Below are 19,759 nucleotides of genomic sequence, written 5' to 3'. Positions count from 1 at the left end.
TCAAGATGGGTTCCCTGTTTAGACGGTATGGGGTATGCATTACAGCGTATGTATCTGGCCGTCTGTCAGGGCCCCCGGGTGTTGCCCTTGTGCAGGGTATTGCTGCACGCCTCTGTGTCATTGTTTGCATGGCATTGTTCCCCGGATTGCAGTTGTTTGTTTGTCTGATAATTGCTTGCAGTGAATTGTCCGCAATAAATCTCCTTGCATTAGAACAATTATCAGACGAACAAACAACCCCAATAAATATGAAACCGAAATGCGGTCACCCCCACCCACCCTCCACTACTTACCTGTTTACCTGTGTCCACATCCTCTGTACCTGTGCAGCATCAGATCCGGCCCTCTAACGTGGGTCGGATCAGATGCCGAAGGTTCACCTTTTCTTTTTTTTTTTGGTCCCCCGCCTCCCATGTCGAGGAAGCGGGGGACACTCCTGCAACCCTTCAAGTCCAAAAATACTGAACATGGGGAGCGGGAGACACCTCCGCAACCCCCGCTCCACATGTTCGGTATGTTTTATAATCGATCGAATGTTACTAGCCGAATTGGGTCAAATGTACCATTCAATCAATTATAAATGAACAATTTGGCTAATACCTTGCTCCTCATCTTCCTCCTATTCCACTGACTGCCCTGTTGCCACTGACACAGCTCTTGCTCATACAGCTGCAATCCAGTGTGCAGCACCTCCAGGTCCATTGCTACTACTATGAGTGACAGCATGGTTGTGTTGGTCAGTGTGTGTGGTCCATTTCAGCAGTTTCTGTGTGCTTGTTGGGTGCACCTGGGTGCATTGGGTGCACCCGTGGCCTGTTCTTCCCCATCTGGGCCTGTTTTCCACCTGCTTCACGGTGCTGGTGTTTCCGCCACAGTTTTGCCGGTAGTACCAGCATTTATGAGCCTATGTTTCCAGCAAAACCATTCTCGTACTGCCGTCCCATTTCAACCTTTGTGTCAGTGTTTCGAGCACGTGTTCCGGTAGGTCCCGATATTTACATTGTCTGTGCTACCTGCACTGGTGGCACAGTGTGCAGTGTTCCTGGTGGCAGTGTTACCGGCATTTCATCTTGTAGTATTACGGTCCGGTAAAAGTGCAGGTAAACGGAATTACCAGCACTTTATTTCCAGACTGCCACACTTGCAATGACCCCCAGTGGATCTCAAAATGATTAGTAAAGATGCCACCATGTTCACCTTAATTATTTTGCGCTCCACTGTGATATCTTCTATGATCCCCACGGAGCCACTGATCATCCTACGTGGTCGCATCACAGATGACTTCTCTCTATCCTCATCTTTGCTTGAATATGTGGCTCTCCGAGCTCTCTTGGTGGTAAAAAACTGTTATTCCTTAATTGGAAGAACCCTAGTGAGGCCAGTTATTTATAAGTAAAGGAACTAATGTTAAGAGAAAGTGACATGGTGTGGAATCGACCTTTTTAACAGCTAGAAATGAATTATGTAGCAATTAATCAATGACCTGATGCCTTCTCTTCAAAATGACACTCCGAACATGTATTGCACTTGGAAGATAATCTTATTAAAATGCATAATGAAATGATACAAGAAATGTTGCTGTGATTGCTTAATGAAATGAATTAACAGTTTACTATGGAAACCAGTAAAACCAACAAGAACGTTATATGTTATGCCTTTGCGCTAGCGCAAGGCAGGTTTCAGGTTAAGACAAGTCTCTATGGAGTTTCTTTTTTTTTTTTAATTAAAATGTTTTATTGGTTTAAAATAAAACAAGTTAAAACCTCTAACATACAATATCCTTTCAAAATCAAATTAACTTTCATATATCACTCTAAATCTCACAGATATATGATCAGGACATCAGAAGCAAGAGAAGAAGGAAAAAGTTCGGGATAAACACAAATTGATCCTAGACAAGCTTGCTTACAACCTCCTCCTCTAATTCCTTCCCTTTGTTTAACATGAATTCAACCATTTTCATCGCTGCAATCACCAGACTGGTCTTTTCACCCAAAAGAACCCATTCCCACCACTCACAGGGTGTCAGAGTTCCACCGGCCACCACATGCCCCTCCAGAAAATTGCTTGTCATTTCTCTCAATGACTCACAAGCGGTTACCAATTGGAATAGCGTTTCTATGGAACCGTTCTCCTTACAAAACCGACATTGGGCATTTGTGATCCCCAGCATTTTCCTTGTCCATTGTACCTCTCGGGTATGAAGAATATTCAGCCGGCATCTAAGGAGGAGATCCTGATAGATCGGTGAAGGGAGTTTTTGCAGATACAATGGGAGAGAATTCAAACCTTTTTTTCCCGAATTCAAAGGCTTTCTCAATTTGGTTGACCCCCTGTGCTCTACAGTGTTAATCCAAACCATAACTTGTAGCTTCTTTTTTACTTAATTCGGATTGGCAACCAGTTCACCTATTTCTATCCCCCTCTGTTCCAGGATCCTCTCCACCTTCATCCTCCACTGTGTTAGATGCATATCCTGCCCTTCTTTCTGGATGTCAAGAATTGCAAATGGGATCACTGATGGTTCACAGACACATTTCCTTTATAAGGCAAGTGTTTTCCACAAGGCCATGGATTCGAGAGATTACAATTTCAATTCTTAACTGATGGAGATCATTGGCAACGCATTTGGAAGTCTGTCACACTTCACCGTACGCATAGGTGGCTGAGGGGCCCCTCCACGCCTCGCGGCAGGCAGACTCGGGCTTACCCTGGGTCAATACACAGAGCCATTGTCCTTCCTCGTGGAGTGCAGTGTTTCGCTGCACCATTTCTGGTCCATTGGAAACTTCAGTTGAGATCACGGCAGCCGGTTCCGTAGAATGAACTACACTACCCATGCTGCTCTGGGTGTGTGTCAGGTGATCTACGCTGTCACTCTGACGTTACTCTTGGTTGCGGATTTCCACCTTCATAAGCTGCGAGAGCACATACCTTGCTGCTTCTATTTGAAGTTACTACCTGCCAAAGTTCTGTTTTCCTTGCCTTGTCATACCGTTACCGGATTCCTGCTTCTCTACATACTGCTCCGAATTACGTCTTTGTTCTGAAAACTGCCCGCCTATGTACCGGACCTCTCATCTTCTCACTACGGACTGCTCTGACTACGTTTTACCCTGAGCCCACCCGCCTGTGTACCGAACTCGTGGGTTTTCTTTATTGACTGATCTGCCCATTCGTCTCTGCTCATGATATGCCTGCTTGTGTACTGCCCACTGTCTCCTAAGTCTTTTGCCGGTTTTAGCTGCCATTTCGTCCACTTCCCGGAACTGGTTTACACCGCTGCTTTGCTCATCAGCGACATGTGCAGCCACCCATCAGCTATCCTTAGCTGCACACTGCCTAACCTTTTGCCAAGCAACTGAGTAGCTCTTGAACACGTGAGTTACTCTATTCATTCTTAACCATTGGATTTTGATAACATTGTCTGTGCATTCTCCCTTTACTCCACGCCCATTCTGACTTCGCTGAATCTAGTAACCTGGGATCTGCTTTACTTCCTATCACTACCTATTGTCCACCTGTACTGAGATTTTATCCAACTTTTCTCCAAGTGCATGAAGGACGCTACGCTGAGCGTGCACCCACCCCTAAATAGAGTGCTCCTTGTGTCGCCCGGGAGTAGTGCCCTCACTAAACTTCCTCTTTTGTTGTTTTATACCTGTTGTTGTTGCCCTCAAAGCAAAGCCAGTACATCCAGCGGTAAAACACAATACTTTCCTTTGTAATACGCTCTGGGTTATCAATTTAGTGTAATAGCTATATTTTGTATTATAGGTAGGAAGCTTGCCCCTGTGTTCCTAGTAGCAAGCCTGGGGGAGGACATACCAGGTTTATTCCAGAAAGGTTGTAGGTTGTATTTAGTTGGCTGTCACTTATTGCTCATGATCTCTTCTTTCCTTGCAGCTCGTTCCATGGAGGTGTATTCTCCTCGCTCTTTTGAGTGATCGGGCCCTTCTTACTGTTTTCACACAGTGGAGGGCCATATCATTAAAAAGATCTCATTCCCTCACAGGGATGAGGCTCTGGTGGAGGCTCCAACCCAAGCTCTACAATCAAATCCTCAAACTAAACAGACGTGACCTCCGGCCCCGGGCATTCCCCATTCGGTGAAAGTCGCAATACTCTCCGCCAGAACCAGCCTTCCAGCTTTTCCCAAATTGTCCATGATAGTTGTAGGATAGTCTCTGCTCCGTATATTAGAAATTGTGCTACCTTCTGTTTGTAGAAGGAAATAATAGGAACCATCGAGAACTTCCCAAGTCTCTGATGAAAGGACATTCCCTGATTGGTTAAGGAGACTAGCCTGGACCTTAGATGGAAATTATGACCTTTCATGCTCCTTATTTATGACTACTCCCAAGTGTACCATGGATTCTACTATTTCCAGTGGACTTGCCCCCACTCTCCTTGCAAATCCTCTAGTCTTTCTTTTACACACTGACTTCATGTTCAATATTTTAGATTTGGCTGCGTAAATTTTCATGCCATTTTCGGTCAGAAAGTTGGTAAATGTGTCAATCCTCTTCTGTATGGAGGCCAATGGGCGTCAGATCTAGAAAGACTGAATCGTCTGCAAATTATATCCATGGGACATCTGTATGATTAATTTTTGGAGGAAAATCGATCACATCTTTTTGCGATTCAGCCAAGTCGGCAATATAGATGCAAAATAATAAGGGGGCCATAGCACACCCCTGTTTTAAGCCTTGATGAGTGGAAATGATTTCTTCGACAGATGACCTTTGGTTGATAGTTGTATCCTAACTGAAGTATCCGTGTAGAGGGCCTTAATGGCCTCTACCAGGTCAGAGGGTCATTGCAAAGCTCTAAGTTTAGCCCAAAGTTTTTCCCTAATTACCCCCATCGTATGCCTGTTCGAGATCCATAAATGCTAGAGGCAGGATTTCGATTCTAATGCCCTCTCTTTAAGTATGTTTTATAATAAAGAGATACAGGGTGGTCCCTACCCCCTTGACAAACCCTGTTTGTCTAGGGTCTAGGTTACTACTGCTCTCTGCCCATGCTGTAAGGTTCTTCAATAGAACTGTAGCAAAAAGCTTTCCCACTGAGTCCAGGAGCGCAATGGGACAGTAATTTTTAGGCTCTGCCTTATCTCCTTTCTTGAAAATCGGAATAATGTTTGCCTCCCTCCAGATTGATGGAATCTCCCTGTTCTGCATGATCTGAGCAAACATAACCACCAAAAACGTTCCCCATTGTCCTTTATTTCTTTTCAATTCTTGGTTGGAGAGACCGTCAGGCCTCGCCGCCCGAGATGAACTTAGATTTCCTATCATCATCACGGCATCAGTCTCATCAAATCAGGAATTCCAATGAGGGGAGACAGATCCTCCTCTATTGCTCACCCCCCGACCAGGATCAGTAAATAGAGAGGTATGATGGGAGACCCAAGCCTTTTCAGGCACCATGCTAATACAGTTAGTAGGTCGAAAGGTTCCTCCATTATTAATCAACTCCCAGAGATTCCAGGAGTTTTTTGCACTTACTACTTTGAGCATGTGCTCAGCATCATTCTGTGCTCTCATTATTGTGGAGGCAATTAGCCAATTTGGGTATTTTTGCATGGCTTTACGGATTCTTTCACTCTTACAATTCTTTCCCTCTGTTCAAATTTTTGAATAGACTTTCGCATCAGCCTTCTCATCTTTACCAATTCCTGATCATACACATGCTTCTGGACCCATTCTCCTTTATCTTTGTTAACCCCTTTCTGCACACAGTCCTTCACAATTCCCAAATACTCTACTTCAGTACGATCCTCATGACCAAAGCCATGTAACGACCAGCTAATTGTGTCACCTCAACAGGTCTTAACTTTACGCGATTCTTTCCCTATTCCAATTCAACCTCTCCCATTTTCTCCTAGCATTTTCCCAATTCGCGCTCAGATATAGAGATTGTCAGCCGGTCATGATCACTAGAATTCTGTTGCATTATCTCAAATCTCTCTACCTTCTCCCTTAGATTTGCTGACACAAAGCAATAGTCGATACATGATTTCAGTTCCCCACATTTCCACGCACAACCCCCTGGAATGCCGCCCACAGTTTGGGCATTGAGCACATGCATATCTCCTGATCTCATATTATGCATCCACTTACACGCTCTTTCACTCCATTCTCCCTCTTTCAGCGGATAACCAGCTTTGTCGAGCAGTAGCATATTTACATCTCCACGTACAACAATCCTAGCATCATCCCATTCCCACACTGCTTCATGCACAGCCCTCGTTATTGACTCTATTAGCTTAGTTACTTTCAACATATTTACTCTCCAATAAATGGTAATAGTAACATAATTTGTTGGGTTCCCACAGCTTTGACAGAGACAGAATCTGAACATAGGAGTTTGGGTATTCTATGTTCATTACATTCCAACCCGACTCTATATTAATGAGGGTTAGTAGCCCCGAGAAGGGACGTCCAGTTAGACCTTTTGGGGCAGGGTTCAAGAAGGCAACATATCCTTCACAAAGCGGCATCACTCTTAACCATGTCTCTTGGAAGCAGAGTATATCAAATTACTCTAGACAGTGGGAGCTTTCCATAAATAGAGCCTGAAAGCCTCTAGTGTTCCAAGAAGCAATTCTGAGGGGCTGTGGTTCGACAGAACCTTGAATTTATTCCCCCATTGCGGTTCCTAGTGCCCCTGCTAGCCAGTTCCATAATCTATCCTCCACTGTAGAGGCTTCTAACCGCTCCCCCTCCACAGCTGTGTTTTCTTTCTGATTCGCCACCGTAAACTTCAGTGGAATCAGATCTCTTTTTGGGAATAAGGAGGGTTTAGCATCTGGAATAATCAGGGTCTTGGCTTCTTTTTCTCCTTGCTTTGGGACAGCTACAGTTACAACTGTTTGTGTTTTGTTTTTAGGAACCGTTGCCTCGTTCCAGCTTGCTTGAATCCTTGCCTGGTAGTCACTTAGTTCATAGCCCAGCGGCAGAACTGTATCTTTGGGTGCAAGTGATCTATCCTTCTTGGCCTCTTAGTTCAAATTCAATATAACCCAATCAGTCCTTTTTTTTATATCACAAATCAATGATTTGGATGTCCCCTGAGGATATCTGGCAGGCGGGGAGCATGCAATGAAATAGTCTTAAAACATTGCTCCTGTTTAGCACCGGCTCACTTGGGCCTGCAACAATTCTTTCTAGGTAGATCTTCGGACTAGTCGGAGGGCAAGATTTAGTGCTGGCTCTTTGACTACTTTTTTCCCGCCTCAGTGATTGTCTCCGCACTTCCACCATCTCTTTCGATCTCCTCACTTCATCACCCCATAGTAATTTACGGTTACTTGTTCACAAGCTTCCATTCCTCTTTTCTTCTAATGTTCTAAACCCATGTTTTTTTTTAGTTGGCGATTGCATTCGCTTTGCGCTGGGCTTTTGTTCAGCCCTATTTTGGGGCTTCGTTGGTATGTGCATTTGGCTCTCAATTTTGGCACATTCAGAGCTACTCATATCCTTCCTAACGTCTTCTTGTATTCTCTCCATTTCTTCAATAAGGTCACTCAGGCCTGTCTGTGAAAGGTCCACTATTTCCACCTCTTCCTCAGTCTCAATGCATTTGCCAGCTCTTTGATGGATTTCGCTACCGTGAGGATTAATTCTTTCATTGCTCATTTGGGAGCAGGCCTGTTATCTACACGTCGGGGAAAGTGAAGATTTCTTAAAAAAGCTCTTAACCATTAGATTTTCTATTAGCCATCACTGGCATATTTTTTGATTTTTTTCTTGGACTATATACTTTTCTTGGGGTCACTGATAGGAGCTTTAATCACATCGGGAGGTTTGAGCGGTTAAACATTGGGAAGATATTCTCCTCTATGACAGATTTCTGGGGATACTGCTTGTCAGGAGTGGATGAGATAGGTTTTATGGATGTTGTTTTTTCATTAACCACCCCTACATCCTGTGGAGCCACTCTTTCCACCATTTGTGGCTGTTTAAACTGTGACCGTATCCACTTATAGTCAGCTAACCAAGTTTCCATCATCAGGGTTTTATCCAAAGTTTCTCTCTGAGTGAGATCACACAAGCGGCTTTGTCACTTAACAGAAGCTTCCGCTTCTTGATCTAGTCGTATGTCCACCTTGTTAACCAAAGATTCCAGACCTATTAACTTATTGGATATTCCTATAATCAGGGCAGATTGATCTTGCACATTGGTAGATAATGCCTCATAGGGCAATAGAGATGTTGATAGCAAAGCCATCATGACTTGCTGAAGATGAGCCCTATCCTCAGGTCGTAGGAGGCCTTCTCTATTCCAGTTATTCTTTCCTAACTCCAAGCATTGATGGGAGGATACTGATGAGGGGGTAGAGGCAGTATTTTCCCCATCTTCAAAAACTTGACACTCTTCAGTTTCACTGACTGAGCCCCAGCTTGAAGCTCTTTCTTTTTCCTGGCAATCTTCATGATCCATACCTGGCAATTCTAGACTAGAGCGCTTCATTTCTTCACTCACATTCCTTTCCTCCTCCTCCACCCATAAGTCTGTTTGTCGATAAGCAGAATTAGTCTCCACAGGTCACCTTCCTTCACCTACGAACTGAGCTATGTGCATTCATTTGGCTGCTTGTAGCTCCACCATAAGATATGCTTGTTTCAAGGACTGATCTAAGATAAGCAGCCGATCTACGCTGTTTTTGATGGGCAATTTGCATAGTTAGAGCAGAGAGTTCTTTAGCCAGATGTGCAGCTAGGTCAGTATTCTGACTACTTCCCGAGCACTCTATTGCCTCGCTCCCACAGGCATCAAGATATTTTATCCTTAGTCTGGATTCACACAAATCAGCTTGTCTCATTTCATTTGGTTGTGGCTTTCCCATCACCAGACATTGTTCTGCTGTCTTTGAGCATTCTCCGCAACTGCTTGTGGTATTCTCCAAGTCCCCATGGGATCTTTGAGCGGTATTCATGGATTGGGCGCCTTCCAGCCTTCTTTCAGCCAATTTACTCATGTCTAATATTTGATCAGTGGTGCATATTTCGACCTCCGGCATCAGCGCCATCGTGCCTGTTGCATTGGAGCCCCCAAGCTCTTGCGAGGGAGACTCACAATCAAGCTCCCCCTCCCCCACCACCTCCTTATCCATCGGCCGCTGTGCAGCAACGAAGGCTTCTAGCTGAGTGTTCAGAGTCCAAGCCTCCGGACCACCTTTCCCTCCAGCTGCATCCAATCTCTCCACATCGCTGCATGCATGCCACAATCACTCCACGTCTAACCTGGAGGCGTGTTCTCATCCCGGGAAGACTGGTCATCGTGAACATTTCATAGTTGATTAGGCTGGTTTTGCTAGCACCTAGCGGCACCCCCGGCAAGCCCCTCTTGACTCCACATCTCCCCAGACAAGCACCCAAGGTTTGGAACACAAATAAAAGGTTGTGGTAGGTTTGAAACTTGCTATGCCATGTTATTGAAGCCCCCACCTTTGTCATTGCAGACTGCTATGAGGCGGAATGGACAAAATGGGAGCGAGAGAGGTTACTCGCCGCAGGCTATTATCAGCTAGCTGCTGTTTGTCGAACAGCCGCTATCAGACTTACCCCTTCAAGTTCTGCTTATTATTTTTCCGCTAGTGGGCCATGCCGCTCTGTGTGTACCTCACCATGGGGTGCCAGATAGGGTCCAAGCAGGGTCGATCACCGCACCACAGCACCACGGTATAACGGTACAATGGTACGCTGCCTCGCCTCTCAGCAACAGCTCTCCACTCGACTCCACTCCTCACTCGCCTGCCTGCCGTCTGAGATCAGAGATCAGAGGAAAGCACCACTGCATGTAAGAAAACATATCAAGCCGCACCTCACTGCTCACTCTCAAAAGTCTGAAAGAGGCCGCTTCCGACACAAACACCGTACACTAATAGCTTCATATATGGAGTTTAAAAAAATGACTTTTCTCAATAACTTTCAAACCTTTACATGAAAAAATCTGAACATATTCCGCAGTCTATGTATGCGAAATTTCAGAATATTACATGAATGTTTTCATAGTTAAAAAAAATTGTTACTGAATGTGTTTTGCAGCTTTTAAAATAGGGTTTTCCCACAGTAAGTAAAACGTTTTTTGGGCCTAAATATCTCAAAATTGGCCGCCTCGATTTTCACAATTTTTTGCAGGTGGCTAGATTTCATGTGGAATTGGTAAAATGAAAGCATTTTTCAATCGATTGAGCCAATTTTGAGTTATTAACGTTTGAAATGTATATATATATTGCACATGCCCAGAATGAGCTTGCATTTTCCATACAAACTGTACTAAGAATGTACGAGTTTCACATTTTATATCATACGCCATTTCATCTTCTGAAAACACACAATTGTTTTACTGACATCAAAGTCAGCCGTAACTTTAGTGTGTTTTCAGAAGATGCAATGATGTAATGTATGAACTGTTTAAACTCATACATACGCAGCATGGCTAGTATGAAAGAAGCAGTTTGTACTTCAATTAATGAACTGTACAAAGAGGCAAAGAGTTTTACAGTTGGTACATTACGTAATTGTAATCTACGGAAAATTCACATGAAAGAGATGGCTGACCTTGATGTCAGTTTTCAGGAGATTACAATTGTGTAATGTGCGAACTGTTAAACTCTTATGCCGTTTTGTACAGTACATGCTCATTAACTGAAGTATGAACTGCATCTTTCATAAGTTTCACAATTCAAAGATTAAGCCAATTCCTCTGCTGAAAATACATGAAAGACAGAGCTAATACAACACACCATTTTACCACACTCTACAATGACAAATGCTCCTACGACACATAGCCTTACGAAACACACTCTTGCAAGACATGCTCCTATGACACACTTTCCTGCCGCATGTGCTCCTACAAGATACTCTTACAACACACTCCTATGGCACTCCACGATGCATGCTCATACGACACACACGCTCCTAGGACACAGTCTTATGACACACACATGGCAAGCTCTTAGTACACAAGCTCCTATGACATATGTTATGACATATGCTCCTACAACACACACTCCTCTAACACCCTCTTACCAAACATTCCTACAAAATGCGCTCCTACGACACATGGTCCTACAACACACTGTTACAACACACACTCTCACAAGTGCTCCTGTGACAGGCGCTGCTACGACACATACTATTACAACACACGCTCTTACGACACGCACTCCTACAACATGTACTCCAATGACACACGCTCCTATGATGCGTGCTTCTATGAAACCGGCTCCTATGACACACACTCCTATAACACACTCTTACGAGACATGCTCCTGTGTCACATGCTCCTACGACATTTGTTCCTATGACATGCGCTCGTACAACTCCCTTTTACCACATACTCATACGAGAGAGGATCATATGACAAATGCAGCTACGACATGGGTATCTACAGCATCTGCACCTACGACAAATGCTCCTATAACAAACACTCCTATGTCCAGTTCTCCTGTCACATACTCTCCTACAACAAGTGCTCCTACAATACACCCACTTAACACACACTCATACGACACACACTCACATGACACACACTCCTACAAGACATGCTTCTATGACACACTTTCCTATGGTATGTGCTCCTACAAGATACCCTCTTACCACACACTCCTACGAAACACACTCTTTTTCAACAAGCGCCTACGACATATACTATAACATATGCTCCTACAACACGTGCTCCTATGACACCATCTTAGCACATGAAATGTGGTCCTACGACACATGAGCCTACAACACACAAACAGTTACAAGTGCTCCTATGACACACGCTCCTATGACACACGTTTTTAAAATACATGCTCCTATGTCACATCCACCTATAAAATGCGCACCTATGATGCACACACCTATGACAGGTGCTCCTACAGCACATGTTCCTACAACATGTGCTGCTACAAGATACCTTCTTACCTCACATCCTATGACACTCTCTCCTTCGACACACACCCTTATAAAACAAGCTCCTGCAACAAGCCCTTAGGACACAAATTCTATGACCCATGCTCCTAAGAATGTACATGGAATCTACAGTATTTACATTAGGCACCCTCAGATTGAATGCACAGCTTTGATACAAAATGTACACAGACATATAGAGTATGTCTGTTATGCACGCTCAGAATGAATATACTACTTTTATTCAAACTGCACATGGAGATGTAGAGTATGTACGTTATGCACCCTCAGAATGAATGTACTGCTTCTATACAAAATGCACCCAGACATGCAGAATATGTACATTATAAAAGCTCAAAATGCATGAACTGGTTTTGTACAAAATGCACAATGACATATAGCATTTGTACACTATATATGTTCATAATGAATGTACAAATTGTATCCAAAATGAACACAGAATGTAGAGTATTTACATTTTGCACTCTCAAAATAAATATACTGCTTCTGTACAAAACGTACACGTACATTTAGAGTATGTGCCTTACGTAAGTTCCAAATAATTGTACAACTTCTAGTCAAAATGTACATAGACATGTAAAGTACATACATTTTACATAATCAGAATAGATATACTGCCTCTATACAAAATGTAGACAACCATGTACATTATGTACATCATGCAAGCTTAAAATAAATATACAGCTTTTATAAATAAATGTACACACACGTAGAGTATGTGCATTATGTATGCTCACAAGAATATAAAGCTTCTTTACAAAATGTGCATGAACATGTAGAGCTTGTAAATTACACACACAGAACAAATGTACAGCTTTTATACAAAATGTACACAGACATGTAGAGAATGTACATTAGACACAATCAGAATAAATGTACAAATTAGATCCAAAATGTACACGGAATGTAGAGTATGTACATTATGTACTGGGAGGGGTCAGAAATGAGACGGACACCAAGTTGTAGGGTTCTTAACATTTGCTATGTTTATTAAAGCAAAAAGTGTGGGATAAAGGCCTATCTACTCCTATCCTAATAAGAATGTCCCTACCTACAGAACTAAAACCAAAGCAAGTTGACTGTATGTCAAAACTAGATCTGACCCTCACACTAACATATGTAAAAATGTGTAGGGTAAATGTCTCTTATTCCAACGTGACAAATAAAGAGTGTAAAAGGTCAAACGGGTAACTCCAACAAAGCAATCCTTATATTCAGGAGTTGGCTCCCTTTCTCTGAACCAATTCAGGATGCCTATTTGATATATGTTGTCCCAAAAATGTTCTGTCAAAAAGAATGAAAATTTCTCTTTCACAAAAACAAAATGTCTTCCTTGGATTAGCAAAGCAAGAATATCTCCAACATAGAATACTGTTATCGGAAGAGCAAGACACATATCTTTTTCACAGAACACTTTTCTTAGGATGGTAAAACCAATGGTCTCTTTCATAGAATACTTTTTTCAACTCAATCCTTTAATATCCTGGTTTACTCCCTTTAACTGCAGAAAGAATCCTTGCCTGATACTTTTATCAGTTCTTTCTGCAATCTTTCTTCCTCTTTAGGTACTACACAATCGTATTTCTTCAATAACACAACTTGCTGACTTCAGTAGTTACACTCACAAATTTCCCCCATGCAGACATCTCATTTATGAGGGGTTGTTCAAGCTCTGTCTGTCAACCTTTCTTTCAGTCTCTCCATCTCAGGAGAACTGCACAACTGTTGTCTCTTTATCTCTCTTGAAAGATTATAGAATATCGAGGCTTAATACCACATAATAGAAATACGCCAGTCACAAGGTCAAAGTATAATGTACATTTATTAACAGGCAGATGTCTGGCTGTCAACACCACGCAATGTGTGCAAGCAGACACTGTGAGATGAGAGAGCGCTGGACATTTAAAAAAAACAGATTTTCCAACATCCCGGACACATCTTCCAGCCCCTCTTCATGCAATAAATGTACCTAGCGTTCATGGCCTATCTACATAACAAAGTCATGCTTAAACATCTTTGAATAGTTAATTGTTTTGCTTTAAACATTTCACATGTTTTCCAAATATAAGACACAAAGGTAACATTCCTTATTTTGCTCGCTTATATTTGCTTACCATTTGTTCTTGAGTTTAAAGTCAGCTTAGTTTCAAGGACCAAAAACAAAGATTTCTGCAAGAAGAGCACGTTCAACTATTCATCATTCTATTTTGCTGTTTGAACGAAGAAGGCACTATTGGAACAGATGGTATACACATTACTGGTTAGTATGGCTTTTGTTAAACTCTATGGGTTCTCAGTGTAGGACAAACAATCCACTTTAGCAGCTTCAACATTCTTATCTACGTTGACATCATGGAAACAGTACAAAGTTCATTTTGCTCTGCTGGAGCCAAAACCACAATTCTAAATATGGGACAGAAAGCAAGAGGCAATCAAAATGGCGGATAACTCAAAATGGCGGCAAAGTCAGCCTGTTTCAGGTTCATTCAGTGTAATGTATAGTGCAATGCGAATGTGCTTTGGCCAATCGTTTACTATCTGGCGGTATTCATGCAAAATATACTTTTACACTCTCACAATGTCTTTTGGCTAATGGCAATGATGGTTCCAGGTTTCCCCAAACCGACATCCAATGTCAGGAGAAATGCACAATGTTTGCCTTTCTCTCACAATGTATTTTGGTTTATGGCAGTGCTGGTTCCAGGTTTTCTCCAACTGACATCTCATGTCAGGAGAATTGTACCATGTTTGCTTTTTAATTCACTTCGGTCGATATTAAAACATGTCTTTCAAATACTCTTCAATGTTTTTGCATGTCCTGGGCCCCTCTTCACTCTCAGACTGACTGTCATGCTTCGGTCATGGAAGTGTTGGAATTGGTGGAGGCTGTGTAACAGTGTTCACTAGAACCGCTCTGCGCGATCTAGTCTTCCCCGATGATGCCCGCTGCTGCTATTTATGCAGTCATTTCCGGTCACCCGGAGCATTGTATCCGTTCCTGGACCTGCGCTCTGTCAGTACTACGTTCTGTTGTACCAGCATTTTGCCTTTTATTGTTCATTCTGTTAGTCTCCTTTTTGCCCTTCATTTCTCTTCGGTGCTTCCTTGTTTGCCTGTGTCTGTTCTTATATTCTGACTCTACTTCATCTTTGCTGCTGTTCGCTCTCGCTTTCCTTTTTGCTTTCGTTTTCGCTAACCGCTCTGTTTGCCTTCTCTGTGCTCCCTCTAGAGCGCTACCCCCTTTTACTTCACCTTTCCCTTGGTCTCTCTATAGTACCTTCCTAGGTCGAGGGCTGCTGTCACTACTCACCGGTACAATCTGTTTCTGTTTGGTCTTGGTTTTTCTAGTTCTTTCTTACCGCCATCTCGGTGAGGTACTTTCTACTTTCTGTCTGTCTTTCACTAGCCTTGGCCTTACGGCTTTCTTTTCTCTCTCTCTCTCTCTTTGGATAGTGTGGTTCTTTCTACGCACGACATATTTTTCTGTTACTCTTTTCTTTACACTTACTCAGCTCTGTCCCAATGGGAACTGCCAATCTACTCTATACGTCAGGCGGCTCTTCACCCTTCCTGGCAAGGTCCTTGTTCTTGTTCTTGGGGAAAGGCAGTGGTTCGGGAAACATCTGATTCTGGTGCCTTCTCTTTATCTCTGCACATCTTCTTTTCGAGGATTTGTGCATCATTTACCAAGGGAAGAAGGATCACTTACCTACGCTGTTCTGTGCCACCTATTTTTCATACCAACAACTCTCTTATTCAAACAGGACAGCCCATACATTTCACAGTTAAGTTCTGCCAAAGGACTCTACAGGGTTTTTTCTGTCTTTAAGGCTTTTTTCCTGGACTTTTGGGAGCTTGCTCCATGGGGTTTCATCTGACCTTGTTTCGCTATGGGTCACGGTGGCCTCCGAGGGAGCTCGCCCTTATTTACACCTGAAAAAGGAAAAGAAGCCCAAAGAATCCAAGAAGACTAGGAGAAAGAAGGATTCTGAAACCCACAAAGACACCATTGAAGACTCAGGTTAGGAGAGGGAACGGGGAGGTTCTGCAGGTCGTGACACTTACTCACCAGTATACTGTGCTGTTGTTTTCAAAGTCTGTTGCAGGGCCGGATTCCCCATCTTAGCAGAGGCCCCTCTGGTTCCTGCATCATTGTTTGCTTCCTTTGCCATCAGAAGCTGCATGGTTTTGCAGGGCTTCGTCTCCCCTGTGCCGCTGTACTTTTTTTGCCTTTTCTTTGCTGGAGGATCTCTTCCCTGGTTCAGAATGCCGCAGACCTGCTGCAGGCAAACATTCCCCGCTTTCTCTGTGGCTTCTCTCCTCTGGACTGGCTCTGCTACCGGGCTCGCTTCACGACGCACGTACTCTGCAGCCTCTCTCCTTGCTTCCCTCTCGAGTGTCCAGTTGTAGGCAACCTTCTAGTTTAAATGTCCTGCACAGTTGACTTAGCTTTGTACAATTAGATTGCACTTCACCCTCAAGGTCAAATTTCATCCTCATTGACTCTGTCCTTGTTTTTCATCTCAGTGTCCCAGTGGTTATGAGAATTGGAGTCCATATATGTTCTAGGCTTCTCAGAGCAATATTGTTTTAGATACGTGTTGGAATAGCGATTGTCAAAGTCAGGAGAGGTTATGTGGACATTACTTGTTGGAATAGCCATTGTCAAAGTCAGGAGAGTTTATGTGGACATTACGTGTATTAGGGATTACAGCACTTGGCTCCACTTTACAATAAGACGTCAGTATTTGAACCATTTTGGTTTCAGGGAGACTGGAAGAATCATGTTTCTTTACTGCAGATGGCACCCCTTTCCCCGATTTATTTCTCCTTCCATATGGTCCCCCCTCATGATACTGCTCCCAGGGTCAGGATCAGGTAGAGGCTTCCTATCCCTGGCCATGTAGGAGGAGACCACTAATGGGATTTCACGGGTGATTCCTCAGGATTCATCAGAGTAACCTCAAAATTATTGTACAGTTTGTTTACAAAATGTACATAGATTTTGAGAGTATGCACATTACACATGCTCAGAATTCATGTACACATTCTATCCAAAATGTATATGTAATGTAGAGTATGTACATTACACACCCTCTGAATGAATGTACAGCTTGTACACACAATGTACACAATCATGTAGAGTGCATCCATTACACATGCACCGAATGAATGCACAAATGCTGTTTAAAATGTACATGGACATGTACAGTATGTGCATTACGCACCCTCAGAATCAATGTACAGGTTGTACTCAAAATGCACACAATCATGTAGAGTATGTACATTATGTACACTCGGAAAGAATGTACAAATTCTATTTAAAACGTACATGGACATGTAGAGTATGCACATTACACAAACTCTTAAAGAATGTACAGCTTCTATACAAAATGTACATGGACATGTACAGTATGCACATTACACATGCTCAGAATAAATGTACAGCTTCTATATACAATGTACATGGACGTATAGGGCATGCACATTACGTGCACTCAGAATGCATGTACAGCTTATTTTCAAAACATACACCTCTATGTAGAGTATGTACATTACACACACTCAGAATCCATGCAAAGCATTTATGCAGCATGTACACACACAGACATGAGGAGTATGTACATTGCAAATTAAAAAGAATCACGTAACTGTAAAACAAGCTGAAATTATTTGATTTATTTCTCCTAAACAGAAGGTTAAACCAACAGAAACATAAGTCTTACAAACATAAGAAATGATAATGTTATGGTAACAACATAATGAACCTTATCTATTAATTAAAACATATATTACAATAAAATGTCATAGTGACCATAACACACCCACAAACATATACACATGCAATATTATCAAGTAATAGTTATTCACAAGCAAGTGTGTTGTAAACAATGTAAAAGTATTAAAATAATTGTTAAAGTACAAAATGCTTCTTTAATACAACATTACTATATAATAACAACCTGAAATTATAATATATACAAAACAACAGAGGTGATGCTGGAAGGTTTGGAATTAATCTTAACCTCTGGCATTGCTCTGGTCATCCCTCCAGACCATCATTTTTCAGCCTGTCACGCCATGTTTCAGCCTCATTGGGTGCAATCAGTGAGGAGTAGCTTGGGTATCTAGGCCCAGCAGGTTTGGGACCTACGTTTGGGCACTTGGGGCGACTTATGCAAAACATTCGAGGTGATGGATGGAAGGTTTAGAATGAATCCCAATCTCTGGCATTGCTATGGGCAACCCTCCAGACCATCGTTCTTTACCCTGCCAAGCCATTACAGAAGAGGAAAGACCATATACAAATTAGGCTTGGTTCCACCCCCAAAAAGGGGCAGTCTAGCCCAAACTGCTAAATCACATCCCTTCTACACAAGACCACAAGCATCCCCAGACATGTTTTGGCTGTGTTTTTTTCATCTTTTTTTCAATTTATTTTTAATTGGGGGAGATCCTTTATGCTCTCATTGACTTCTGGTTTTGCTTTATTCAACCTAAGTGGGGCGGGTATGCCTAGATGTGGGTCCCTAGCCTGCTAGGCCTAGACACTCAAGTTACTCCTCACTGATAATGCCCAACAGCGCTGAAAACATGTCTGGGCTTGTAGACTAGTGCAGAGGGAAGGGACCTAGCAGTACGGGCTGGAATTTACACAGTGCATTTAATCATTGCAGATATATAAATTGGTAAACAATTAACACAAATAAAATTAAATTTACACTACAAAACCAAAAAATCTATGAAAATGTCATTTCAGCAAATAACATCAAAATATACACATTTATAATTTTAAAAGTTAGTAACATTTATAGTACAACAGAGATTGTACTATGTATAGAAAAAATCCAAACATGTTATGTGTGCTAAATTAAATTTAGTAAATAAAACAAAATGTAAATACTAATAATAGCAGCACAAATGTAGTACACATTAAAAACATAAATACAGTTTAACATTTTTGTTAAACACAAACAAATATTCACACAACACATTACATTACTTTCTCTATAAACATTTAATAGCAAAAGCAAATCATTGCAAAACCAACAACAGGATAAATCAAGGTTAGCAGGATATTTGATTTTAATATAATATTTCTGTTAATGAATTGATAAAGTGTATTGTGTTACCCTAACATTATCATGTCTAACGTTTGTAGACTTTACATTTGTGTTGGTTTAACCTTAATTCATGTGTACATTTTTTCCTTCAAATAATATGTAAAATATATAAATATGTAGAATAAACTATTTCCTAGATACATAATCCACAGTAGCATCAATGGAAGTTCAACTTCAGTTGAAAGTCACAGGACAATGCATAATCTGAAATGCATGCAGGCAGCTTCAGAAACTCATCTGTGTGTTATATATCAACTGCATTTTATACATAGCTTTTTCAACCCAAGACACATTGCTTTCAAGAATGCAAACACCTGCATAAACATTATACCCTTAAAAGGATACACCAGCACAGCATTTCCTGACATCCTTGTGGTCGGAGCATTGGGGTATCTTTCACAAACACCATCAAAGTTATGCTGGGTTTGTAAAAAGCAGGAAAAAACCCAGCATGTAATGGTTTCACCCATGAATTGTATTATTTTCTGAATAAAGGTTTTGTAGAGTGATGTCAATAGCACTTTAGGTAAGGTTCCATGAACATAAGTTGAATGTAAATCTTCTTAAGTTAGTAAGTTAAAATGGAGTTGGACCCACTGGTTGTAACGCTCACCTGACTCCCACGGAGGCGCTGGCCTGGTTCGCGCTGTTGTGATCTCGTCTAAGGTGATGCGCAGGGGTCGGGAGACGGACTGGACCGGGCCC

Source organism: Ambystoma mexicanum, chromosome 7p (assembly GCF_040938575.1).
Source record: "Ambystoma mexicanum isolate Mex_15411 chromosome 7p, UKY_AmexF1_1, whole genome shotgun sequence".
Classification (NCBI taxonomy): domain Eukaryota; kingdom Metazoa; phylum Chordata; class Amphibia; order Caudata; family Ambystomatidae; genus Ambystoma; species Ambystoma mexicanum.
This window is presented reverse-complemented; position numbering follows the sequence as displayed.